This window comes from Podarcis gaigeae (assembly GCF_964106915.1).
Source record: "Podarcis gaigeae genome assembly, chromosome: 10".
Lineage (NCBI taxonomy): Eukaryota > Metazoa > Chordata > Lepidosauria > Squamata > Lacertidae > Podarcis > Podarcis gaigeae.
This window is the reverse complement of record NC_139686.1, coordinates 32595544-32615188: the sequence shown is the minus strand read 5'-3', so window position 1 is coordinate 32615188 and position 19645 is coordinate 32595544. Positions and strand designations below refer to the sequence as shown.

The following is a 19645-nucleotide window of genomic DNA, read 5'->3' as shown; positions in this document are numbered from 1 at the left end:
AGACAGGGCAGGAGCACCCCTCTGTTTTTCACTCAGCTATTGTGCAGAAAACAATATCTGTCTTCCATGGGCAGAGCTGCTCTAGAGCAAGCAGAGCAAACTTTAGTTGTGTGGGCCAGAGGGATGGGAAGGGTGGATGGAACATTTAGCATTCCAATTTTTGGGCATTGCCAACTACCCCTAGTCCACTGATCTATTGACCAGATACTATGTGAAAAAGAATACCTTTGGTCTCACAGAAAATAAACGGTCCAGGATGCAGTTCTGAATTCTCCATTTTTTTTTCTAAATAAGCCCCTGGTTCTTGCAGTGCTCTGGTCACAAGGGGGCTGGTTCATCACTTCCACAAGTTCAATACAGGACAAGTAAATTTAAATTACATAGTGTGAAATTTGGCACAGCTGCCTGTTTTGGCACAAGATTCATGGGAATTAATGCAGACTCATAAAATATTGTCCTTTTCAAGGGGTGAGAGGAAAAATTGGTAACATTCTCAGCTATAGCATCATTTTTTAAAAAAAGAAAATAGTAAAGGAGAGAGATAAGACAAGAGGAAAGCTCATGTAGAAAAAAAGCAGCAGGAACATGTCCTAATTTGGAACGACAGCCCTCATTGCCATGGCAACTCTGAATCACCCCACAGCATAAAGAACTGGCTATTTGTGGTGTTAAATGGTTGAACTTCTAGAAGAGGGGGGAAATGGGATTATGCAGTGAAAGATTGTAGTACCAACTGGTTTCTTTCTTGCAGATTTTCTAGTCCATTTTATCATGGGAAATGTTTATGTCCAGGAATCTATGTTACACACATTTTCTATCACTCAAAGGGCAAGCTATTCTGGCTTGTCAGTCCCTGGGCAGTACGTACGCTGAAATCAAAGAGGACTGAATGAAGTGTTAGAAGAAGCAAACACCCAGTTTCTCTTACTAACACAATTCTCAGCAAGTGAATTCAAGGAGACCATAGAGTGGACAGATATTGAGAACCAGCGACATTTAATGAAGTTATCAGAAACAGTTCCCTCACATTCATCACTGATCAGCAAAATATTGCCAATAACCATGTAAAGAATCAGTAGAAATAATACAGTGAATGTGTAAGTTATAGAACTGGATTCAAAAATATAAATACCACCTATCTCAATGAAAACAACGGTCAGAGACTTGCCTCTAAAAAGGATCTGTACAAAATGCTAACAATGAAATAGGCAAGAAAACATAAAGGAAATGTCTTATGCTGGTCACATTCAGATAACTCTTCAAACCACAAATGGAGAACCTGTGGACCTCCAGATATTGTTTATTGTTGTTGTTTATTGTTTATATTTTATTGTTTATTGTTTATATTGTTTATTATTGTTGTTGATTAAGGTATACAGACTCATTGTTAAAACCGTGTTTATGGAAGACAATCTTACTCGGCTACGAGTGATTGCCAAAGAAGAAGAAGATTGTTAGATTACAACTCCCATCATATTTCACCATTGGACGTGCTGACTAGGTCTCATGGGACTTGCAGTGCAATATCCTCCAGCACTATAGCTTGGAGGATAGAGAGCAGTTGAGAGGGAAAGGATTAGAAGCTTCTGCTTCTACTTAAGGTAAACCATAGATTGCCATTTTGCCCAAATTATAATTTGCCCTAAAACTATAATTGAAACATGATGTGGGCTCCTGATTTCTGACCAAGCTACAGTTTGCATTTGGAAAGAAATAGTGATGGTGATTTCCTGTGAATTAGAAGCAGAAGATTCTAATATCCTCCACTATCATGTGGGAGAAGACAAAAGGCACAAGGGAATGCAAGAGCCTCTGGTTTGATTTTGAAACAAGCTATAGTTTTGGGTTATGTCTAAATGGGGCCATTGAGTAAATATTAGGTTTCTTTAGCCAAGTTTAGCCAAGCCTAGGACTTTCCAAAATCTAACAGAATCTCCCAACTATTCTACAGTGGTACCTTGGGTTACAGACGCTTCAGGTTACAGGCTCCGCTAACCCAGAAATAGTACCTCAGGTTAAGAACTTTGCTTCAGGATGAAAACAGAAATCGCGCAGCAGCAGCGGGAGGCCCCATTAGCTAAAGTGGTACCTCAAGTTAAGTACTTAATTCGTTCCGGAGGTCCATTCTTAACCTGAAACTGTTCTTAACCTGAAGCACCACTTTAGCTAATGGGGCCTCCTGCTGCTGCCACGCTGCCAGAGCACGATTTCTGTTCTCATCCTGAAGCAAAGTTCTTAACCCGAGGTACTATTTCTGGGTTAGCAGAGTCTGTAACCTGAAGCATATGTAACCTGAAGCCATTGAACCCGAGGTACCACTGTACTGCAATTCTTTTAACTAGAGAGGTCTGGGCTTGAAATTGGGACCATCTACATGCAATGTGTCTTCTCCAACAGTGAGTTAGTCCTTCAGAACTACACTAATAGCATACTTCATTTTTCACTATGAGCTTCTGAGGGATCCTGTCTGCATAGAACCATACAGATGTCAGCTGTGAGTATTTTAGCTGGCTCCTACTAATATTCCTGATTTTCACAAATATCTCTAGCCCATTTTAAATCTGATTATATTACTGGCTATCAGCTCAATCACTGTTCCACTGGTGAGCTGTGCACAGAACCAAAACACCCCCTTTCTTGTTTTAGATCTGATGTGCATTAATTTCGGTAGGTTCTCTCTGGTTCTTACATTAACCAGAATAAGCAGCTCTTCTACTGTCATTGTTATTCAAAACCACACAGAAATGCTTTTATTTTATTACCCCTTTCCTGCCTGTTTTCTGTCCTAAGGCATCCTCTCCCTGTATGGAAGTCTTACATACCCATGGTTATTACAGTTTCTTTTTCTGAACCTTTTTCCAGTTTCCTACTGTATTTGTTTTGAGATGAGGTAGCTAGAGCTGTTTATAGTACTCCAACAGTGAACAGAATGTCACCGATCTCCAGCATCAGAAATTATTTCAGTGACACAACAGACAACTGTGTCAGTGCTAGAAGCAAGTAGAGTGGGTGCTGAAATCAATCATCTGGTCCAAGTGGGAGCAAGGGAAAGGGAGAGAGGAGGGGAGGAAGGACTGCTCGCTAAAACTCACACAATGCATATTTTATTGCTCAGAGAGCAAGATTCGTCCCTCTGGTCATTAATTAATTATTCAAATATTGCCTTAAAAACTCTGTTTGCTTTAGCCCATGAATGACACTAAACATTACTCTTACTTTCTCTGCCCCATGATGCTTCCTCTATCCCCCTCACCAACTTTCACTCTGAACCTCCCTGGGGCTGCGACTGCAAGACTTGCTGCTGCAAGCTTTATTAAATGATGGCAGGGGAGACTGAAGTGTGGAACAAATAAAACTTTACTTAACACAGTAAAACACTACAACTGATCCTAAAATGGCTGCTGTCATTCCCTGCTCCTCTTCTTGCATTATTACTTCCCTACATGCAGAACAATCTGCTTCCTACTACATCTCCCTCTATGTGTGCGAATTGATTTTGTGTGTGAGAGAGACACAGTCACACACACATACATTGTATCTGGTACACCTTATTCCAGCACACTATGTGTCAGCACTGGTCCACCTGCTTGAGGTGGTAGACGAACCCAAATGTCTACCTGGGTTCCACCATAACCAACAATCGTTCCATGAACACTGAGCTGGACAAGTATACTGGCAAGGCAGCTAAGGCAATGGCTGTAGGTGCACTCTTCTACTGTCTCCTGTGATAGACGGGTGCCAACAACAACAATGATGCAGCCACAGGTTATCTCAGTGACCAAACATCTCCTGGACTCACACAGGCACTTGGGCTACAAACAGTTTCATTTGCTCACCTATGCCCTTGATAGAGCACCAGCAACTGTTACCTGTCTGCCTGTAAAAAAGGTACCCCTGCCCGTACAGAGCAGTCTTGCCAGACTCTAGGGTTGTGCGCCCATCTCACTCAAGAGGCCGGGGGCCAGCGCTGTCCTGAGACACTTCCGGGTCACGTGGCCTGCGTGACATTGCTGCTCTGGCGAGCCAGAGCCGCACACGGAAACGCCGTTTACCTTCCCACTTGTAAGCGGTCCCTATTTATCTACTTGCACCCGGGGGTGCTTTCAAACTGCTAGGTTGGCAGGCGCTGGGACCAAACGACGGGAGCGCACCCCGCCGCAGGGATTCGAACCGCCGACCTTTCGATCGGCAAGCCCTAGGCGCTGAGGCTTTTACCCACAGCGCCACCTGCGTCCCCTGCGTCTGCCTGTACTTGATATTTATTAATGTTCGTACCCATCCTTGGATTCCTTGGAGTATATAATGCAAACATTTTCAAAAAATTGGCTCCTGTGGATTATGGTTTGTTTCCTCCATCACTGATTTTACAGAGATGAATAAATGGAATTATGTATGGCCCAACATGGTTACCAATATTTATTTTCCTATTTGAGCACAGATTATTTATTTTTTTGACTGTGCAATAGGTGAGCCTTTCTGCCACAACAATACAGCACCTAATCTTGCAGGGAAATGGTTCACAGATTCAGTTCCATTCAGCTGCTTTTGTTAGCTACTCTTTAACTGTCTGGAAACAATTTCATGGATTTACATCCAGTAAAACTCAGTAATCTTATAAACCTTATATCTGTCAAAAGTTGCACTGAATGTACAGAACCTAGAACTTCTGTCATTCATCTGAATTTCCCAAAAATTCACTACTGGTATCAAGAACTATAAATAGTTCTTTTCCTGCTAACTTACAGGTGGTTTCTTCAGTGAAATGACAAATGAAAATATTTATTGTTTATACTTTTCATATCCAAACATATACTCATCTGACCTTGCATATGCATGTCCATAATTGTACAACTACTGAACTGACCTACCCTCTAGATTCTTCTGTATTATAACCTTCAGTTTTTCTATGTGATTCATTTCCTTTTGAATTTGCTCCTTTAGTCAGGACTACCTGGTGTGATGGGGCAGAACCACCTACCCAACACCAGCATCCATTGCAGCTTATCAGGACAGGGTAGGTGGAGCTGTGCAGGAGCACCAGCAGAAGGAGGAGATTGGCTCTGCCCTTGTGCCTGCACAGACTTCCCTATCCAGGTGAACTGCAGCAATGCTGGGTGAGGATGGTAGCTTAGCCATCACACCAACTGCTCCTAGTGCCACTGGACTCTTTATCCCTCAATGCCCTGAAAACTTACACATTCAACTACTTTAAAAGAGTATAAAATAGACATTCATGGCGGTTAGTACATATATTAGGTAAAGGTAAAGGGACCCCTGACCATTAGGTCCAGTCGTGACCGACTCTGGGGTTGCGGCGCTCATCTCGCTTTATTGGACAAGGGAGCCGGCGTACAGCTTCCGGGTCATGTGGCCAGCATGACTAAGCTGCTTCTGGTGAACCAGAGCAGCGCACGGAAACGCCGTTTACCTTCCCACCGGAGCAGTACCTATTTATCTACTTGCACTTTGACGTGCTTTCAAACTGCTAGGTTGGCAGGAGCAGGGACAGAGCAACGGGAGCTCACCCCGTCGCGGGGATTCAAACCTCCGACCTTCTGATCGGCAAGTCCTAGGCTCTATGGTTTAACCCACAGTGCCACCCGCACTGTGTGTTAATATATGTCCCTAGTACATATATTAGGCTCTACTCAAAAACTAAAATTTTAAGAAAATGAAACTTTTATGATGCGAGTATATTTTTGAAATGTGAAGTGTATATCTCTATAATAAATTTGTGTTATTAAAAAGCAACTTTAAAAATATGTAGCATGATATTAGAAAACAGTTAGCTCTTTTTGAGAGTTCCAATACAAGTTGATGTATGTGGGCATTCAGAATATTTTAAGGTAAGATATGGGTGTTGATTGACCTAATGCATTACAGGTTGTTGTTGTTTTAGATTTTGAAGCAATTTTGTCCTTGAGGCTACTCTATTCTAAATAGCTCTTTGCAACATATGAATACTGTAGTAGTAGTAGCAGCAGCAGCAGCAGCATAAAGCTTAAAATAAACTGAGCACTTCACAGAACTGAGCACTTCACATCCCTGCTCAGAGGCTTGCGGACAAAAATGAGCAAGGTACAAGAGGGCAGGGGAACAGAAGGGGAGCTAAGGATGTACAAATGGGTAATTTATAAAGCACTTCAAGCTGATAAACCTTTTAATTTTTTTCATTTTATAATGATAAATCGGGGGGAGTATTGGGGGGGGGAAACAAGATAAAAGATTATATTTTAAGGAATTTTTAGATAGGCAACAATGGAAAGAGAATCCCAGTTGTGGGAAGAAGTAAAAGAGGCAACAAGAAAAGAGAGGGAGAGACAAATCAAGCAAATTTCTGTAAATTTAATGTGAATCATTTGTAGAAGTCTCACATCTTAAATTGTCCTGGCAATTATTATTATTATTATTATTATTATTATTATTATTATTATTATTATTATTACAGTATAGAACTCTGGATATAAGAATCAGCATTGCAATGCATGGGTTTATTGTGAACCAAAATAAAACAAGGAAGTTTGAAGAAAAGACTGAAGATAATTCTACGTATAGTTGCTATCCTGAAATGATGAAAATGCTTTCCATGTTAAGAACTGAAGGAACAACATGTTCTAGGAAAACAACAGAGTATCCTATTCTGCACATGTTTAGTTACAGACAGAAGGATGAGATCTATTCATTGAACTATCTCGAGTAGATTTGTTTGATTTGTTTCAGAAGTTACTTTTAATTTTAGAAAAACCATCCTTCTGGACTCAGTGTATTTTTCAAATTACAGAAACTACATATCCTAGATGACAGTGATTAGTGGTGCTGCCTGAGAAATGCAGCTGAACAACATCTTCACAGCCTTGCCCTTTGCTGCATATGGCCCCTTCAACATTGGTTATTAGCAATAATTTAAGATATATCTCTCCCGCTAGCATGAACTAGAGGAACAGAAAAGAGAGAATAACTAACTAAAGCTCATGCTACTGCTAGTTAATAAAATGCCAATGTATTATTCAAGAGCGTGTCTATATTTTATAGCTGCTGCACAGAGGGAGCCGCCAGCTTGCTTCTGGCATTTTGGTAGCATAAGACACATTGCAACAGCTTCTTCCCACCCTCTGAGCATTGCAGACATACATCCGGGCAAACAGACATGGATGCAGGCAAATATACTGTTGTCATGCAAATTTGGGGGACAGAGAGAAGATAGAAAATGGCTACAATACATTAGCACTGTTCCCAAATTGTGTCAGATCCTCACACCTATTCTGCTTGTTGCAATCTTAATTTCTTGATGATTTTCCTCTGCAGTTGGAAGCTGCTAGCCAGAACTACAATTTACTATACATCAGATTGGAAGAGATACCACAGAACATGATTGCCCACAAAGATACAAATAGTTGGGAAATTCAGTCTGTTGTTGCTCACTAGCCAATGTATCCAAAGTTGTGTTTAGTGGTATACAAACAAGTATGGCTTCTGTCTCAAAGCTTCCTACACTTTTCCTCTTCAATACAGAATGTGGTTCATTTCCTTATTAATATCAATCATCAAAACAGAAATCATTTTGGGTGGTAAGCCAGGGTCAAGACCACCATCTCAATTTCCTTCCTCTGTCTTACCCTACCCTATAATCATTTCTTCCTCTTTAGTTTGCAATTTAGTACTTTACCCAGCTACAAGTAAGACTACTGTCTCCTCTTGGCAGGGAAAGAGAAAGAAATTTCCATTCTTCAACGGAGCACTGGGAGAGTGTTGTGGCATCTTTGAGGCACCATCATGTTGCTAAGATACTAAGGTGAGCAGATACCAAAGTTCCCAGACTAAGCCCAAACATCAACACTGCTCAAACAGTAAAAAATGCATTGTACATTATTTTAGAAATAGGAGCCAGTGGACACAATATGGGTTCATAACAGCTTCACTGATCAAGAATTATTAAATGTGGACATACTGTACATGAAAAACAATTAGTCCTCTCTCTCTCTCTTTTTCACACACACACACACACACACACACACACAAACACAGGTTACTAGGACAGCACCTAAGCTAGACACTTTGCCACCTCCTTGTTGCTGAGACAGAGCAACATGCACACAGAGATCCAACTGCTTAAACTGCATTAAACTGACAAACTACCGTATTGAGAGCAGAAAAAACCCTATAAAATAACCTGTGTCCAGGAAAGAATGACAAAATAACCTATGACATGTTCTCATGAAATTGCTTAGAGACAAAATTCTTCAGTAAAATCATGCTAACTTGCAATTCCTTTAAGTTCACCTAAGGAAAGGATGGCTCAAAGGTCTGTTAGAACTATACTATGGTCTCCAGATAAATATAATCACTGTTATCTCCACTTCTGCATTTTTATACAGACCTTGTATAGTGCAGGTTATTGATACTAACAAAAAGTGTTAAGCAAATAAGTAATAATAAAATTTAAAATTGGAAGAGAAACAACAGGAAAACAAACATTTAGAAGAGCGGGTACTAACATAATGAAACTGAGAAGCTTTTTAGATGGACTATGAAAATCACCATTTTGAATATTTAGTACTCTGCTATTTTCAGTTGTTTTACATGAATACTGCAGCTTTTATGTTTAATGTGGGATAATTCATTGTGTGTCTATGTTTGTAGTGTTTTAATTCTGTTGCTTTTGTCCCTCTATTGTATGCCACTTTGAATATGATTAGTCCTACAAAAATGTTATAGAAACGTTAATAAGAATAACAATGATATAAAAACCAGTTTTTAAACATGGCAGGATCCTACAGAATAAGGCCTGCAGGCAGTAGTTGGAAGGGTGAGAGGCTAGTATTTTATCCAAGTCAGGCTGAAGTCAGGATCCAGAACAACTGAGAGGCCAGAATTGGGTGTGTAGTAAGGTCAGATCTGGAACAACAAACACAGATCACAGGCCAGAGGCAGGCATGTTACCAAGGTTGGACAAATGGCAAAATTCTAAATGAATGAATGAAGTAAAGGAGGAGCAAGGTAAGGAACATACGTCCATATGGCTACTCTTTGACAAATTAGACTGAGGATGAAATCTGAGTTAGTTGTTTATATAAGATAAGGCATCTACTGGTTCCACAGTTCACCTGGTGTAGCTGGACAGATGAGCTGCAGTACCCTTCTCTGACCATTATTTGGTTCATTTGGAATGAAAACTGTCATGGTAGCAACAGGAAGTAGGGGGCTTGGTCCCATGTCAGAAAACAGCAAAGCAATAGATTTAGATAAAATAATGCAACCAGCTATCTTGTGAAGTGGTGAGATCTTTGTCCTTGGATAGACACTACTTAGGGATATTTAGAAACATCCTGTCTTGGGGCAGGAATTTGGACTACATCATCTGTAGAGTGTCAACTCTGATCTGGTCATAATCATTCTGAGAAACAGCAAAGGCTAGCAAAAAGCTTATAATGTTAAGTTCCAGTCGCATCTTTGGGCAACAATACAAAACTAGACAAACAGTAGGAGAGCTGATTTATAGATTTGCATTTGGTGGGCAGAGACCTGGATATTATTGTGGTTTCCGATACATGGTTCTTGTGAAAAAAGCAGGATATTTAAACAAGCAATCCTGCCAAAGATATGTTAAGATTATGCTTGCTTATATCCAGAAAGAAGAAATGCCATGGTGTATCTGCAGCAGTACAACTGGATGCCTTCATTTGCCCTAGCTGCAACAAAACATCTCCCATATTGGTCTCTGTGCTGCTGTAACACTCCAATGGTTTGACCTCACCCCCAATGGTGCACTCTTCCGTTGTATCTCAGGACAGACAGATGCCAGCAACATCCAGATAAAAGAATGCATTTCCAGGCTACTGGAGTATGCACTCTCCAAAAGGCAAATCCTTCCCACCAAAGAAGCCCTTTATTGTAGCAGCGTAGTGTGGGTTGCCAGAGCCAAGGGCAGGCAAGTGTTGCACCCTCTTGGTGAACTGGGCAGCTGGGGTGGGAATGCGCACCAGGAGGGCATGCACAGAGCCAGAGCCGTCTTTCCCATTGGTGTTAGTGGTTCGTTGCACCAGGGCGCCGGCGTCTCAGGGGCGCCCTAGCTAGTGGGGGAGCTATGCGACTTTGCTGGCAGCCTCCCTTTCCCTGCACGACCGCCAGCTGAACCCCACCAACTATATGGCTGGCTGGCGGGTATGCAGCTTCCCTCCCAAGCCTCTGCATCTGCTAAAGACAGCTCTGCTCCTGATCGTTGTCCTCCTCCTGCTTCCTGGCGAAAGGTGGTGTGCAGCATTCCCAGGCTGCCTTTTCAGCTTCTCCGACGCCGGAGAGCATGTCCGCCAGCACATTTTCCTGCTTGATCGCCGCCGCCACGCCAGGGATTGGGGCAGTGGGGGAGGCAGAGGACATTTTCCACCACCCCCTCCCTTGTTTTGGAGTTGCCACTGGGGCACCGGAGGGATCTTTGCACCACGGTGCCGGATATGCTTAAGTCAGCCCTCAACAGAGCCCGCCTCCAACAGGCTCCTTGCCTGCTGCCCTCCATCCACCTGCCCACTAGACCAGTGCGCCTGCCTGTGCACCTGGGGCCACAGCCCTGCTGCCCCCCCCCCATGCTACGTCTCTGCTTTACTGTCAAACAAAAGGGAAACTAGATCAAGGTGCCAATGTAACGGCAGATTCTCCCCCTTACCTTCAAACCCTTTTTGGTGAGTAATGGCTATCTTATAGAGAGTGATTCTACAACAGCCACTCTTCTCCAACCTCTGAAATCAAAAGAATGGCCGCTGTCTATAGGAACCTAAGCTGCAACAAATATCTGATTAATCATTCCAGTGTCGTCAACATAATCACCGTAAGACACTTCATATTATAAAAGCCATTTCTGATAAGTTAGCGCAGGTGAGGTGGGCTATCAGTTGTTCCTTTTCCCTTCCCCACATTCCTCCCTTTTCCTCCACTTAATCCCTTCTGCAATGACACTCTGCAGCAAGCAGATTGCCACCCAGGTTGAGCCTGTGATACAAAGAACTGTGTTAACTGAGTAATTAAATCATTTCCGTAATTACTCTATAAGCTTATAAATAATTTAGACCTGCACATTCACAAAGGGAAGGGAATACAAAGAGGCATATGCAAAGAGAAGAGCCAGAAATAAAGAAATGTTAGCATTTATACAGCACTTCGAAATTTCAAAGCACTATGCAAACAGTAATTAAGATAGTAAAAAGGAGAGAATGGCAGGCAGAACAGGGAGAGGCAGGGTGTGAGGAAGAGAAAAACCTTGTGCCACTTGTTTGTGTGAACCAGACTTCAGATTTACAGCTACAGGAGCTGATCTATTCTATTCAGGTCCAGGGCAGATTCAACGGATCTGTTTTTAAGATCTTTAATTTTCAGTTTGGATTAATTTATAATGTAACCCTATTCATGTCTATGCATAAGTTAGTTCTATTAAGTTCAATGAGGATTATTCCCAAGAAAGTATTGTTACCGGAAAAATCCGAGGGCTCCCTTGGACAAAAACAAAGACACCAACCAGGATAACTTGGAGCAAAACAGCAGCCTGTAGGCTTGGCCTTTATTGAACTGTTGCAACAGGGTATTCCCCTCACTTGCAGGAGAGAGGAAAGACACAGAAAAATGGTGTGCGAGACCTTATAAAAACTTTTGAAATTCCCATCCTGTAGGTCAAGCCCACCCCCAGAAACATCATGCACACATTACAGAAAGGAGGGGTTGAGGGAGGAGTTGTGGTGGTAACCTGAGTGTCCTGTCACCTGGCTGATTCCCCCCTCCCACCTCCCCATGAGTCATTTTCAGAAGACAAAAGGTAGTCGCAATTTCCTGCCCCCTGAGGGAAGATCTGATCATTGCCCTTTGTTCCAGTCCATGCTGAATCCACTCCCATATGGAAGTTCTTTGTGATCTTGATTTTCTTCTGTCTAGGACCATCAGAGTTGGCATAGCAACTGGGCAGGGCTCCTGTGGATGTGCTGGGATAGTGAAGGGATTATGACTGGCCTGTATCAAACCTTCCCCATTTTGTAGTCCTTCCTTCATGGAGTAAAATAAAAGTGGAACAGTGCAAATCCGATGTATGGTTGATTTTCTATGAATTTATAACAGAAGCATAGCGTATGTAGTGAGTGAGTGTGAGTGTGTGTGAAGTTTGTACAAACTGAATGATGGGGGGGGGGGTTCCTGCTACAGTATATATAGGATTGCATCCTTATTCAGTCAACTTTATGAACATATTTTCCAAGCCTTTCGAATGATTTGATATATACCTAGGCACCTAGCGCCATTACTGATATGATTAGATACTTGACTGAATATATTTTCATTTAAGGCAGCTTTCCCTGGGGTGTAACCCAGTTATTTATGGAATACCAATTGTATTACCTGCATAGATTGTTTTACTATTTTTATAATTTGTAAATACGTTTTTTTGTTTTTTAAGTTTATGGAAATTGTTTTACTATTTTTAGCACTCGTGTTTTATTCTGTTTTTGTCTTATGCACCACCTCAATGACTTTTAAAGTAGTCTATAAATTTGTTAGATAAATAAATAATAATAATAAATATATTATAGGCCAAGCTGTTTTTAGAAGCCCCTAGGCTTCAACATGAAGGGACGCAGGTGGCGCTGTGGGTTAAAGCCTCAGCACCTAGGACTTGCCGATCGAAAGGTCGGCGGTTCGAATCCCTGCGGCGGGGTGCGCTCCCGCTGCTCGGTCCCAGCGCCTGCCAACCTAGCAGTTCGAAAGCACCTCCGGGTGCAAGTAGATAAATAGGGACCGCTTACCAGCGGGAAGGTAAACGGCGTTTCCGTGTGCGGCTCTGGCTCGCCAGAGCAGCGATGTCACGCTGGCCACGTGACCCAGAAGTGTCTCCGGACAGCGCTGGCCCCTGGCCTCTTAAGTGAGATGGGCGCACAACCCCAGAGTCTGTCAAGACTGGTCCGTACGGGCAGGGGTACCTTTACCTTTAGGCTTCAACATGTGTATAGTCACAAGATGGAAACAGCACAAGTGTGTTCAAACCAAGTTAATAGAAAAATATAAACTAGTTTGAGAAAGTATGAGAAGAGAGTAGTGTGAATTCAAAAGGAAGAAGTTCAAGAAAAATCACTGGTTCAGTTTCCATGGCTGTCAGCCTATTCTGGAGCCTTAAAAGTAATAACTCATCCTGAGGTACAAGCTATGACCTACAGAGCATTAGACGTGCATTCGTGACCAAGGCATATTGCTGAATACATGGTAAACCATGAACTGTTACATATTTGGGCCAAGGTGCAAGGGATAGATTTGTAAGTCAGATTGCATAAGCTTGCCTCATATCTTGAAGTGCATAGGTCAAATCTTGCTGCTGACAATATAAAGAAAGCTTACACATGATTGTCAGTATTTATTATATGGTGCCCTTTTAGAAACTAGACATGTTCTTCCCGTCACATCTTTTGTTTCTCTCTCTCTCTCTCTCTCTCTCTCTCTCTCTCTCTCCCCGTGTGTGTGTGTGTGTGTGTGTGTGTGTTGTTGTTGTTGTTGTTGTTGTTGTAGATAGAAATAAACTTATGTGCACAGCTGAGGTATTCAACTGTGCATTGCTAAAGTTGATGCAGTGACATTCAGCAAGGCATTTGTGGAACTAGAGAGATTCCTGAGTCAATGATTTCCAGAACTGGGCACTACACTCTGGACACAATGACTCTCTTAAGTTTATATCTTCTTTATTCCTTGTCATCCCATCCTGCATTCATCTTACTTTCCCAGCCCATCCAACTCTTTCTGGAGCTTCAGATGATAACTCGCATATGAAACCTTGACAAAGATGGCTTGGAGCACAGAAAGATGGCTTGGAGCACATCAGAGCACAGAAAGGAAAAAAATCATGTCTCCCTTTGTTTTGTAAATTGCCTCACAGGTTTTACATTTAATGAAACTTTCCCCCTTTGATCATACCAGATTCTCTTTACAACTTGCCCTTTCCACATATATTTCTGCATCTATAGTTTGCTCACCTTGCAGTTTCCTCTTATCTACCTCTCACCCACCTTGGTTGTGGCTCAGTTGGTCTCTGCAATGCAGTTTCTCATGCACTGTCCATTCCTATTTTGAAACAGCTTTACGTTCCAACAGAATGTATTTTTCTCTGCGGGATTGCACTGTTCACCATGAAGAAACACATTCCACTAACCGGTCTAAATAATTGTTTTGTTTTTGTTCAATTTTGTTTCTCTTATTGGCAATATTTTGCAGACTACCTTGACCATTTTAACCCATATATTTATATATATAATTTCCCTCAGTGACTTTTCATTCAAACAACAGTACACTGATCTAGTTTATCTGATCTCACCTCCTAGAAATACAGTAACACTACAAACTATCAGTTTATTCAGTGGTCAATATCAGCTGCTTCCTAGGGGAAAATACAAGGAGCCACAGAGCAGTTAGTGAAATCATCTGTCACCTGCTGTTCAGAATAACAGAAAATCCAACAAAACATCCTTAATAGAAGAGAAAGGACTTTCTAAGTAGATAAAATGTTATGCTAAAGAATAGGCTTCTTTGTAATGTTAAGGCTGAACTGCTTTTATGACCTATACATGAAGACTACCCAGAAGATAGTTCAGAAACTGTATCTGGGACAGATGGTAGAAGTTCATTAATTTCCAAGGTGGTGGTTTTGTTTTGCAAGTTCTTAGTAGTTTGGGTCTATCATACCAAAAACTCATTGTTGTGCCTTGCTTCCTATCCTGAATTTTAAAGTATGGCTGACCTGGAGGGCTACACTGCATGGTGACAAACCATTTTCCTCTGTGCCTGGTTTGGATGTGCATGTAGTGAAATAGTTACCCAAATAACACCCACACAAACACATATTACTGGCCAGATTGTGATAAGAAGCTTGTGGAAAGTCATCCTCCATGCCAATGGCTCACAGTAAACTACTCAGATGACTAGTTCAATCCCAGCAGATGAAAAATACCACAATACACTTGTTTAATAGTGAGAATATTCCACTTAAATATTCTATTTCTTCCTCAGTAATCCTTTTGGCTAGTAGATATTACTTACTATTATAGACACAAGCCTATCATTTTCCCACTATCTTCCATTTTTAGGTGATGTATAGACAGACAGAGAGGTCATGTATCCACAGCAGTGACCAGAGGAGGAATGACTGCTGGGAAGAGGAGAGAGAGAGAAGAAATACCATGGTGCACACGTAGCTGCGAAACCAGACACCTTCATCTGCCCCACTTGCATTAAAACATCTCTCCCATATTAGTTTCTACAGCCACTATAACCTTCCAACAGTTTGACTTTACCCTAAAGGGCACACTCTTCCATTGTTTCTAGAGACAAACAGTAGTCAATTCTCTTAGATTCTAGAATCCTTTCCCTCCAAACTAATAATGGGAGGGAGGCAAAGAAAGTAAGTGACTCTTTGAAAAACAATTGTGAATTGCACATAAGGCATTGCATTTTATTGGGTCAGATCAACAGTATATCTAGCACTGATTCAAGTGCCAGTAGCTCTCTGAGATGTCAGGTAGAGGCCTTTCATGGCACAACTACTTTTCAGGTAGGGATGGCAGAAATTGAACTTGGAACCTTCTGCATGCAAAGCTCTTCCACTTAGCTATGGCCTTGCAGTTACCAATGAATGATTTGAGGATCTAAGAAAGCAGGATAAGTCAATTTCACACTCTAGAGTTTCAATTTCAATTTGATGCTGATTTGGGGCAAAGAAAATATTGAATTAAATTAATTTAGATTGTTAGATTATAATAAAGGTTTGCCTATTCCACAATCAAGAATCTAATCTACTTGACCAGCTGTGGATAGTGCAAATTGATTTAATAAATGTGTGTGTGAAACACATATATTTAAAAGAAAATGTCATATAATGCTTATTAGCAATAGCGGCAGCCCAGCTCTTAAAGCGTTGGTCAATCTGGCTAAATAAGCAATTGTGAGATTAGATGTTTTCCCACATGCTCTTAGTGAGCAAATCTAGGCTCGAAAGACATTTTTAATAGAAGTGGTGTGGACTTAAACAACCTGAACCAATCAAGATTCATGGTTAGCTAAAGTTACTGAGAGAGAGAGAGAGAGAGAGAGAGAGAGAGAGAGAGAGAGAGAGAGATGATGATGATGATGTTTATATATAATGGATATATTTCACAGTTTAGACACACAAGCACCAATAATTGCATTTCATTCATTCCAAGTCAATTTAAAAGGCTAAGGAAGAAGTCCTATGTTTGAGGTGAGCAACGGGCAGCCTAGGAGCTACAACTGGCCTGTGGGTCCTTAGCATTGAACAGTGGCAATCAAACTGGTCAGACTGAATGCCACTGAAGGCTAAGCTTGAGAAGAGGCTCATTATTGCATTGCTTTCTTTTTATATTCCTGGCAGTTGGTAAGAAGAGTGAAATCCTGACTCTGCCCACCTGCAAGTCCCTGATCTTCTGCTGGAGATAGGTGGGCATTAAAAAGAGGATCATGGAATTGCAAACACATCATTTTTGGAATGAATATGTGTCTGTAGGGAAGGGCTGTAGTTCAGTGCTACAGCATCTGCTATGCAGGCAGGAGATCCTAGGTTCACTCCCTGGAATTTCCAGGCACATCTGAGAGAGGCTCCTGTCAGAAACTCTGAAGAATCACTGCCAGTCAGTGAAGATACTACAGAGCTGGACAGACCCATTGTCTGACTCAGTATAAAGCACAATGTTGGGTAGCCTATCATTTAATCCAGGGCTATTTCCCCACCAACTGGCCTCCATCACTGCCACCTCCTCCCTCCTCCCTCCTCCCTCCTCCCTCCTTCCTCCTGTTGAGGAATGAACCATCCAGCAGCCAGTTGTCTGAGACAGAAAGAAGTTGTGCCATATTCCATGTCAGGCACTCAGCCATAAAGCACTTTTCTTCCCAGCAGCAGAAGCAAGATGAGGCAGCTCCAGTGACAACAAATGGGCAACCAGTGAGGTGTTTTTCCATGGCCTTGCCTCCCCCATCTCTCTCTCTCTGCTTTTAGTTCTTGGTATTATCCCACTGATATTTATTCTTCCAGTTTGACAGCCGAAGGTGTCCTGCTCCCTCCAAAGACTCTGCCCTTAGTCCCTTGCTGTCCTATACACTTGGCACTGACTCTTAAAACATGTCACCTGCCTTAGTTCTTTCAAAATTCCTCTCAAAACCCACCTTTTCCATGACATTTTTGCTACAACCCCTATTTGCTATACCCCACTCTATGGATGGGGAAACTACTGCCCTCCAGATGTTGCTTGATTAGAACTCCCATCATCCTTGGCTCTTAGTTGTATTGACTGAAACTGACAGGATTGGATTCCAACAATGTCGGGGGGGCAAAGGTTCCTCACTCCTGCTCTATAGTCTTATCCTTTTCTGCCACCCAGTAGCTCCTCTGTGGGCTTCAATCATGATTGGGAGAGCTATAGTCTTGCACATGGATATGTTGTTGTTTAGTCGTTTAGTCGTGTCCGACTCTTCATGACCCCAGGCACTCCTGTCTTCCACTGCCTCCCGCAGTTTGGTCAAACTCATGTTAGTAGCTTCAAGAACACTGGCCAACCATTTTGTCCTCTGTCGTCCCTTCTCCTTGTGCCCTCAATCTTTCCCAACATCAGGGTCTTTTCCAGGGAGTCTTCTCTTCTCATGAGGTGGCCAAAGTATTGGAGCCTCAGCTAGAGAGCATCTCCAATACTAGACAGAATCTTAAAAAGCAGAGCCATCACCTTGCTGACAAAGGTCCGTATAGTTAAACCTATGGTTTTCCCAGTAGTGATGTATGGAAGTGAGAGCTGGACCATAAAGAAGGCTGGTTGCTGAAGAATTGATGTTTTTAAATTATGGTGCTGGAGGAGACTCTTGAGAGTCCCATGGACTGCAAGAAGATCAAACCTCTCCATTCTGAAGCTAATCAGCCCTAAGTGCTCACTGGAAGGACAGATCCTGAAGCTGAGGCACATGGATATAGGATGAAACAAAAATGGGGGAGGGGTTCCAGCTACATTAGTGTCAGTGCCCCAAAGCCCCCATCAGATGGATGCTTTGATGCTTTAAGTGGAGACAATGCTGATAAAGCCGGGATGTCTGCTTAGTGAAGCCTTAACAATCACTTTTAAGCATCCAGTGGGTGATAAGAAGCAAGGGAAAACATTCTGACATTCCCCACTTAAACTTCTTATATATTTATGAAAGAGGTGATAGTATCCTTCGCTGACTCTCAGTTCTTTTATGTATCTGAATAAACTCAGCCAGATACTTAATAGCCTGAAAACATGAGATAATTCTGCAACAAGGCAGAGTGCATCCATCTTTCTCTCCAATTCTGTGACAGTGATGGAAGGAGTAGACTATGGTCCACAGCAGCAGTCAGGGGTGGTGCAATGTTAATAAATTGCTGCCACCACAAATAAGCAACCAAGGCAAGTGCATGCAGGCATGCATGGGGGGGGGGGGAGAGGTTGGGTTCCAGGCCTTTACTGGCAGGTGTCATTTGGTAACGCTTGATGTAGGGATAGTGAAGTCAGCACCATGTAGCCATAAAACTGCTAACTGACCACAAGTATCTGCTCTTGGTCAGTCAACAGTCAAGTGCCTGCATTATTATTATTATATTATTATTATTATTATTATTATTATTATTATTATTATTATTAAATTTCTATACCACTCACTCTTCATTCAAAGTTCACAGGGTGGTTTGCAATATAAAAACACAGAAATGCATACTACAGGGCTTTCTCAGCCGCGGCTCCAATCTGGTGGAACGCTCTGTCACAAGAGACTAGGGCCCTGCGGGACCTGACATCTTTCCGCAGGGCCTGCAAGACAGAGCTGTTCCACCAGGCCTTTGGTCAGGGCGCAGCCTGACCCCCTCTTCTGGCAATCTGCACAGAATTTTGCTTGATGGTTGCCATTAATTTGATTTTAATTTGATTTTAATTAATTTTATAATGAATGTTTTTAGAATGTTGGACTATTTTGATTGTTGTTAGCCGCCCTGAGCCCAGCTTCAGCTGGGGAGGGCGGGATATAAATAAAATTATTATTATTATTATTATTATTATTATTATTATTATTATTATTATTACAATGACAAACAAAACAATACCCCTCCACACACACACAATTTAAAAAGCCATAGATTGTTTTATCAGCCCAAGGCCAGGGAGAATAAGAACGTTTTCTCCCAGGCCCTAAAGATATGTAATGAAGGCACCAGGAAACAGCTTTCATCTCTATCCCTAGTCCACCAGGGATAATTGACCAGCACAATCAGAGTGGCTGCTCTTATTATTGTACTATCCATGCGCATGGTGCTTTACAGAGGGCAATAGGATAGGTTTCCTGCCCTGAGGAGCTTACAAACTGTAATTTCACATGGGGAAAAGAATAGAGGAAGAGGAGGGAAGTGAAGGCACATATGTGAATCACACATATTTAGGTTTGGTTATAGACTCAAGGCTTATCCACATTTACCTTTCCTCTGCTCATTCCAGGCACGGTTTGCGCTTTAAAGCTCTGTGTCCAAGCACCCCTTTTTTGGCTCCAAAGTGTTCCCTATGAACAGCTGCTATTTAAAGTTTGATTGGAGCAAACTTTAATCCACAGAAAACCCAAATTGACATTTGCT

General features: G+C 42.0%; 1 protein-coding gene and 1 long non-coding RNA gene across 14 annotated transcripts in view; one reads left to right on the top strand and one right to left on the bottom strand.

Moving 5' to 3' along the window:
• The window catches only part of GRIN2B (glutamate ionotropic receptor NMDA type subunit 2B), a 287257-nt gene that overhangs the window by 175503 nt on the left and 92109 nt on the right, over window positions 1–19645 (bottom strand). The window lies entirely within an intron of this gene.
• LOC310825388 overlaps window positions 1–19645 on the top strand; it is a 57364-nt gene that overhangs the window by 10793 nt on the left and 26926 nt on the right. For all 3 annotated transcript variants that reach the window (XR_014555252.1, XR_014555253.1, XR_014555254.1), the window contains exon 2: window positions 7703–7792. This is a non-coding gene — a long non-coding RNA (uncharacterized lncRNA). The remainder of the gene's footprint in view (window positions 1–7702; window positions 7793–19645) is intronic.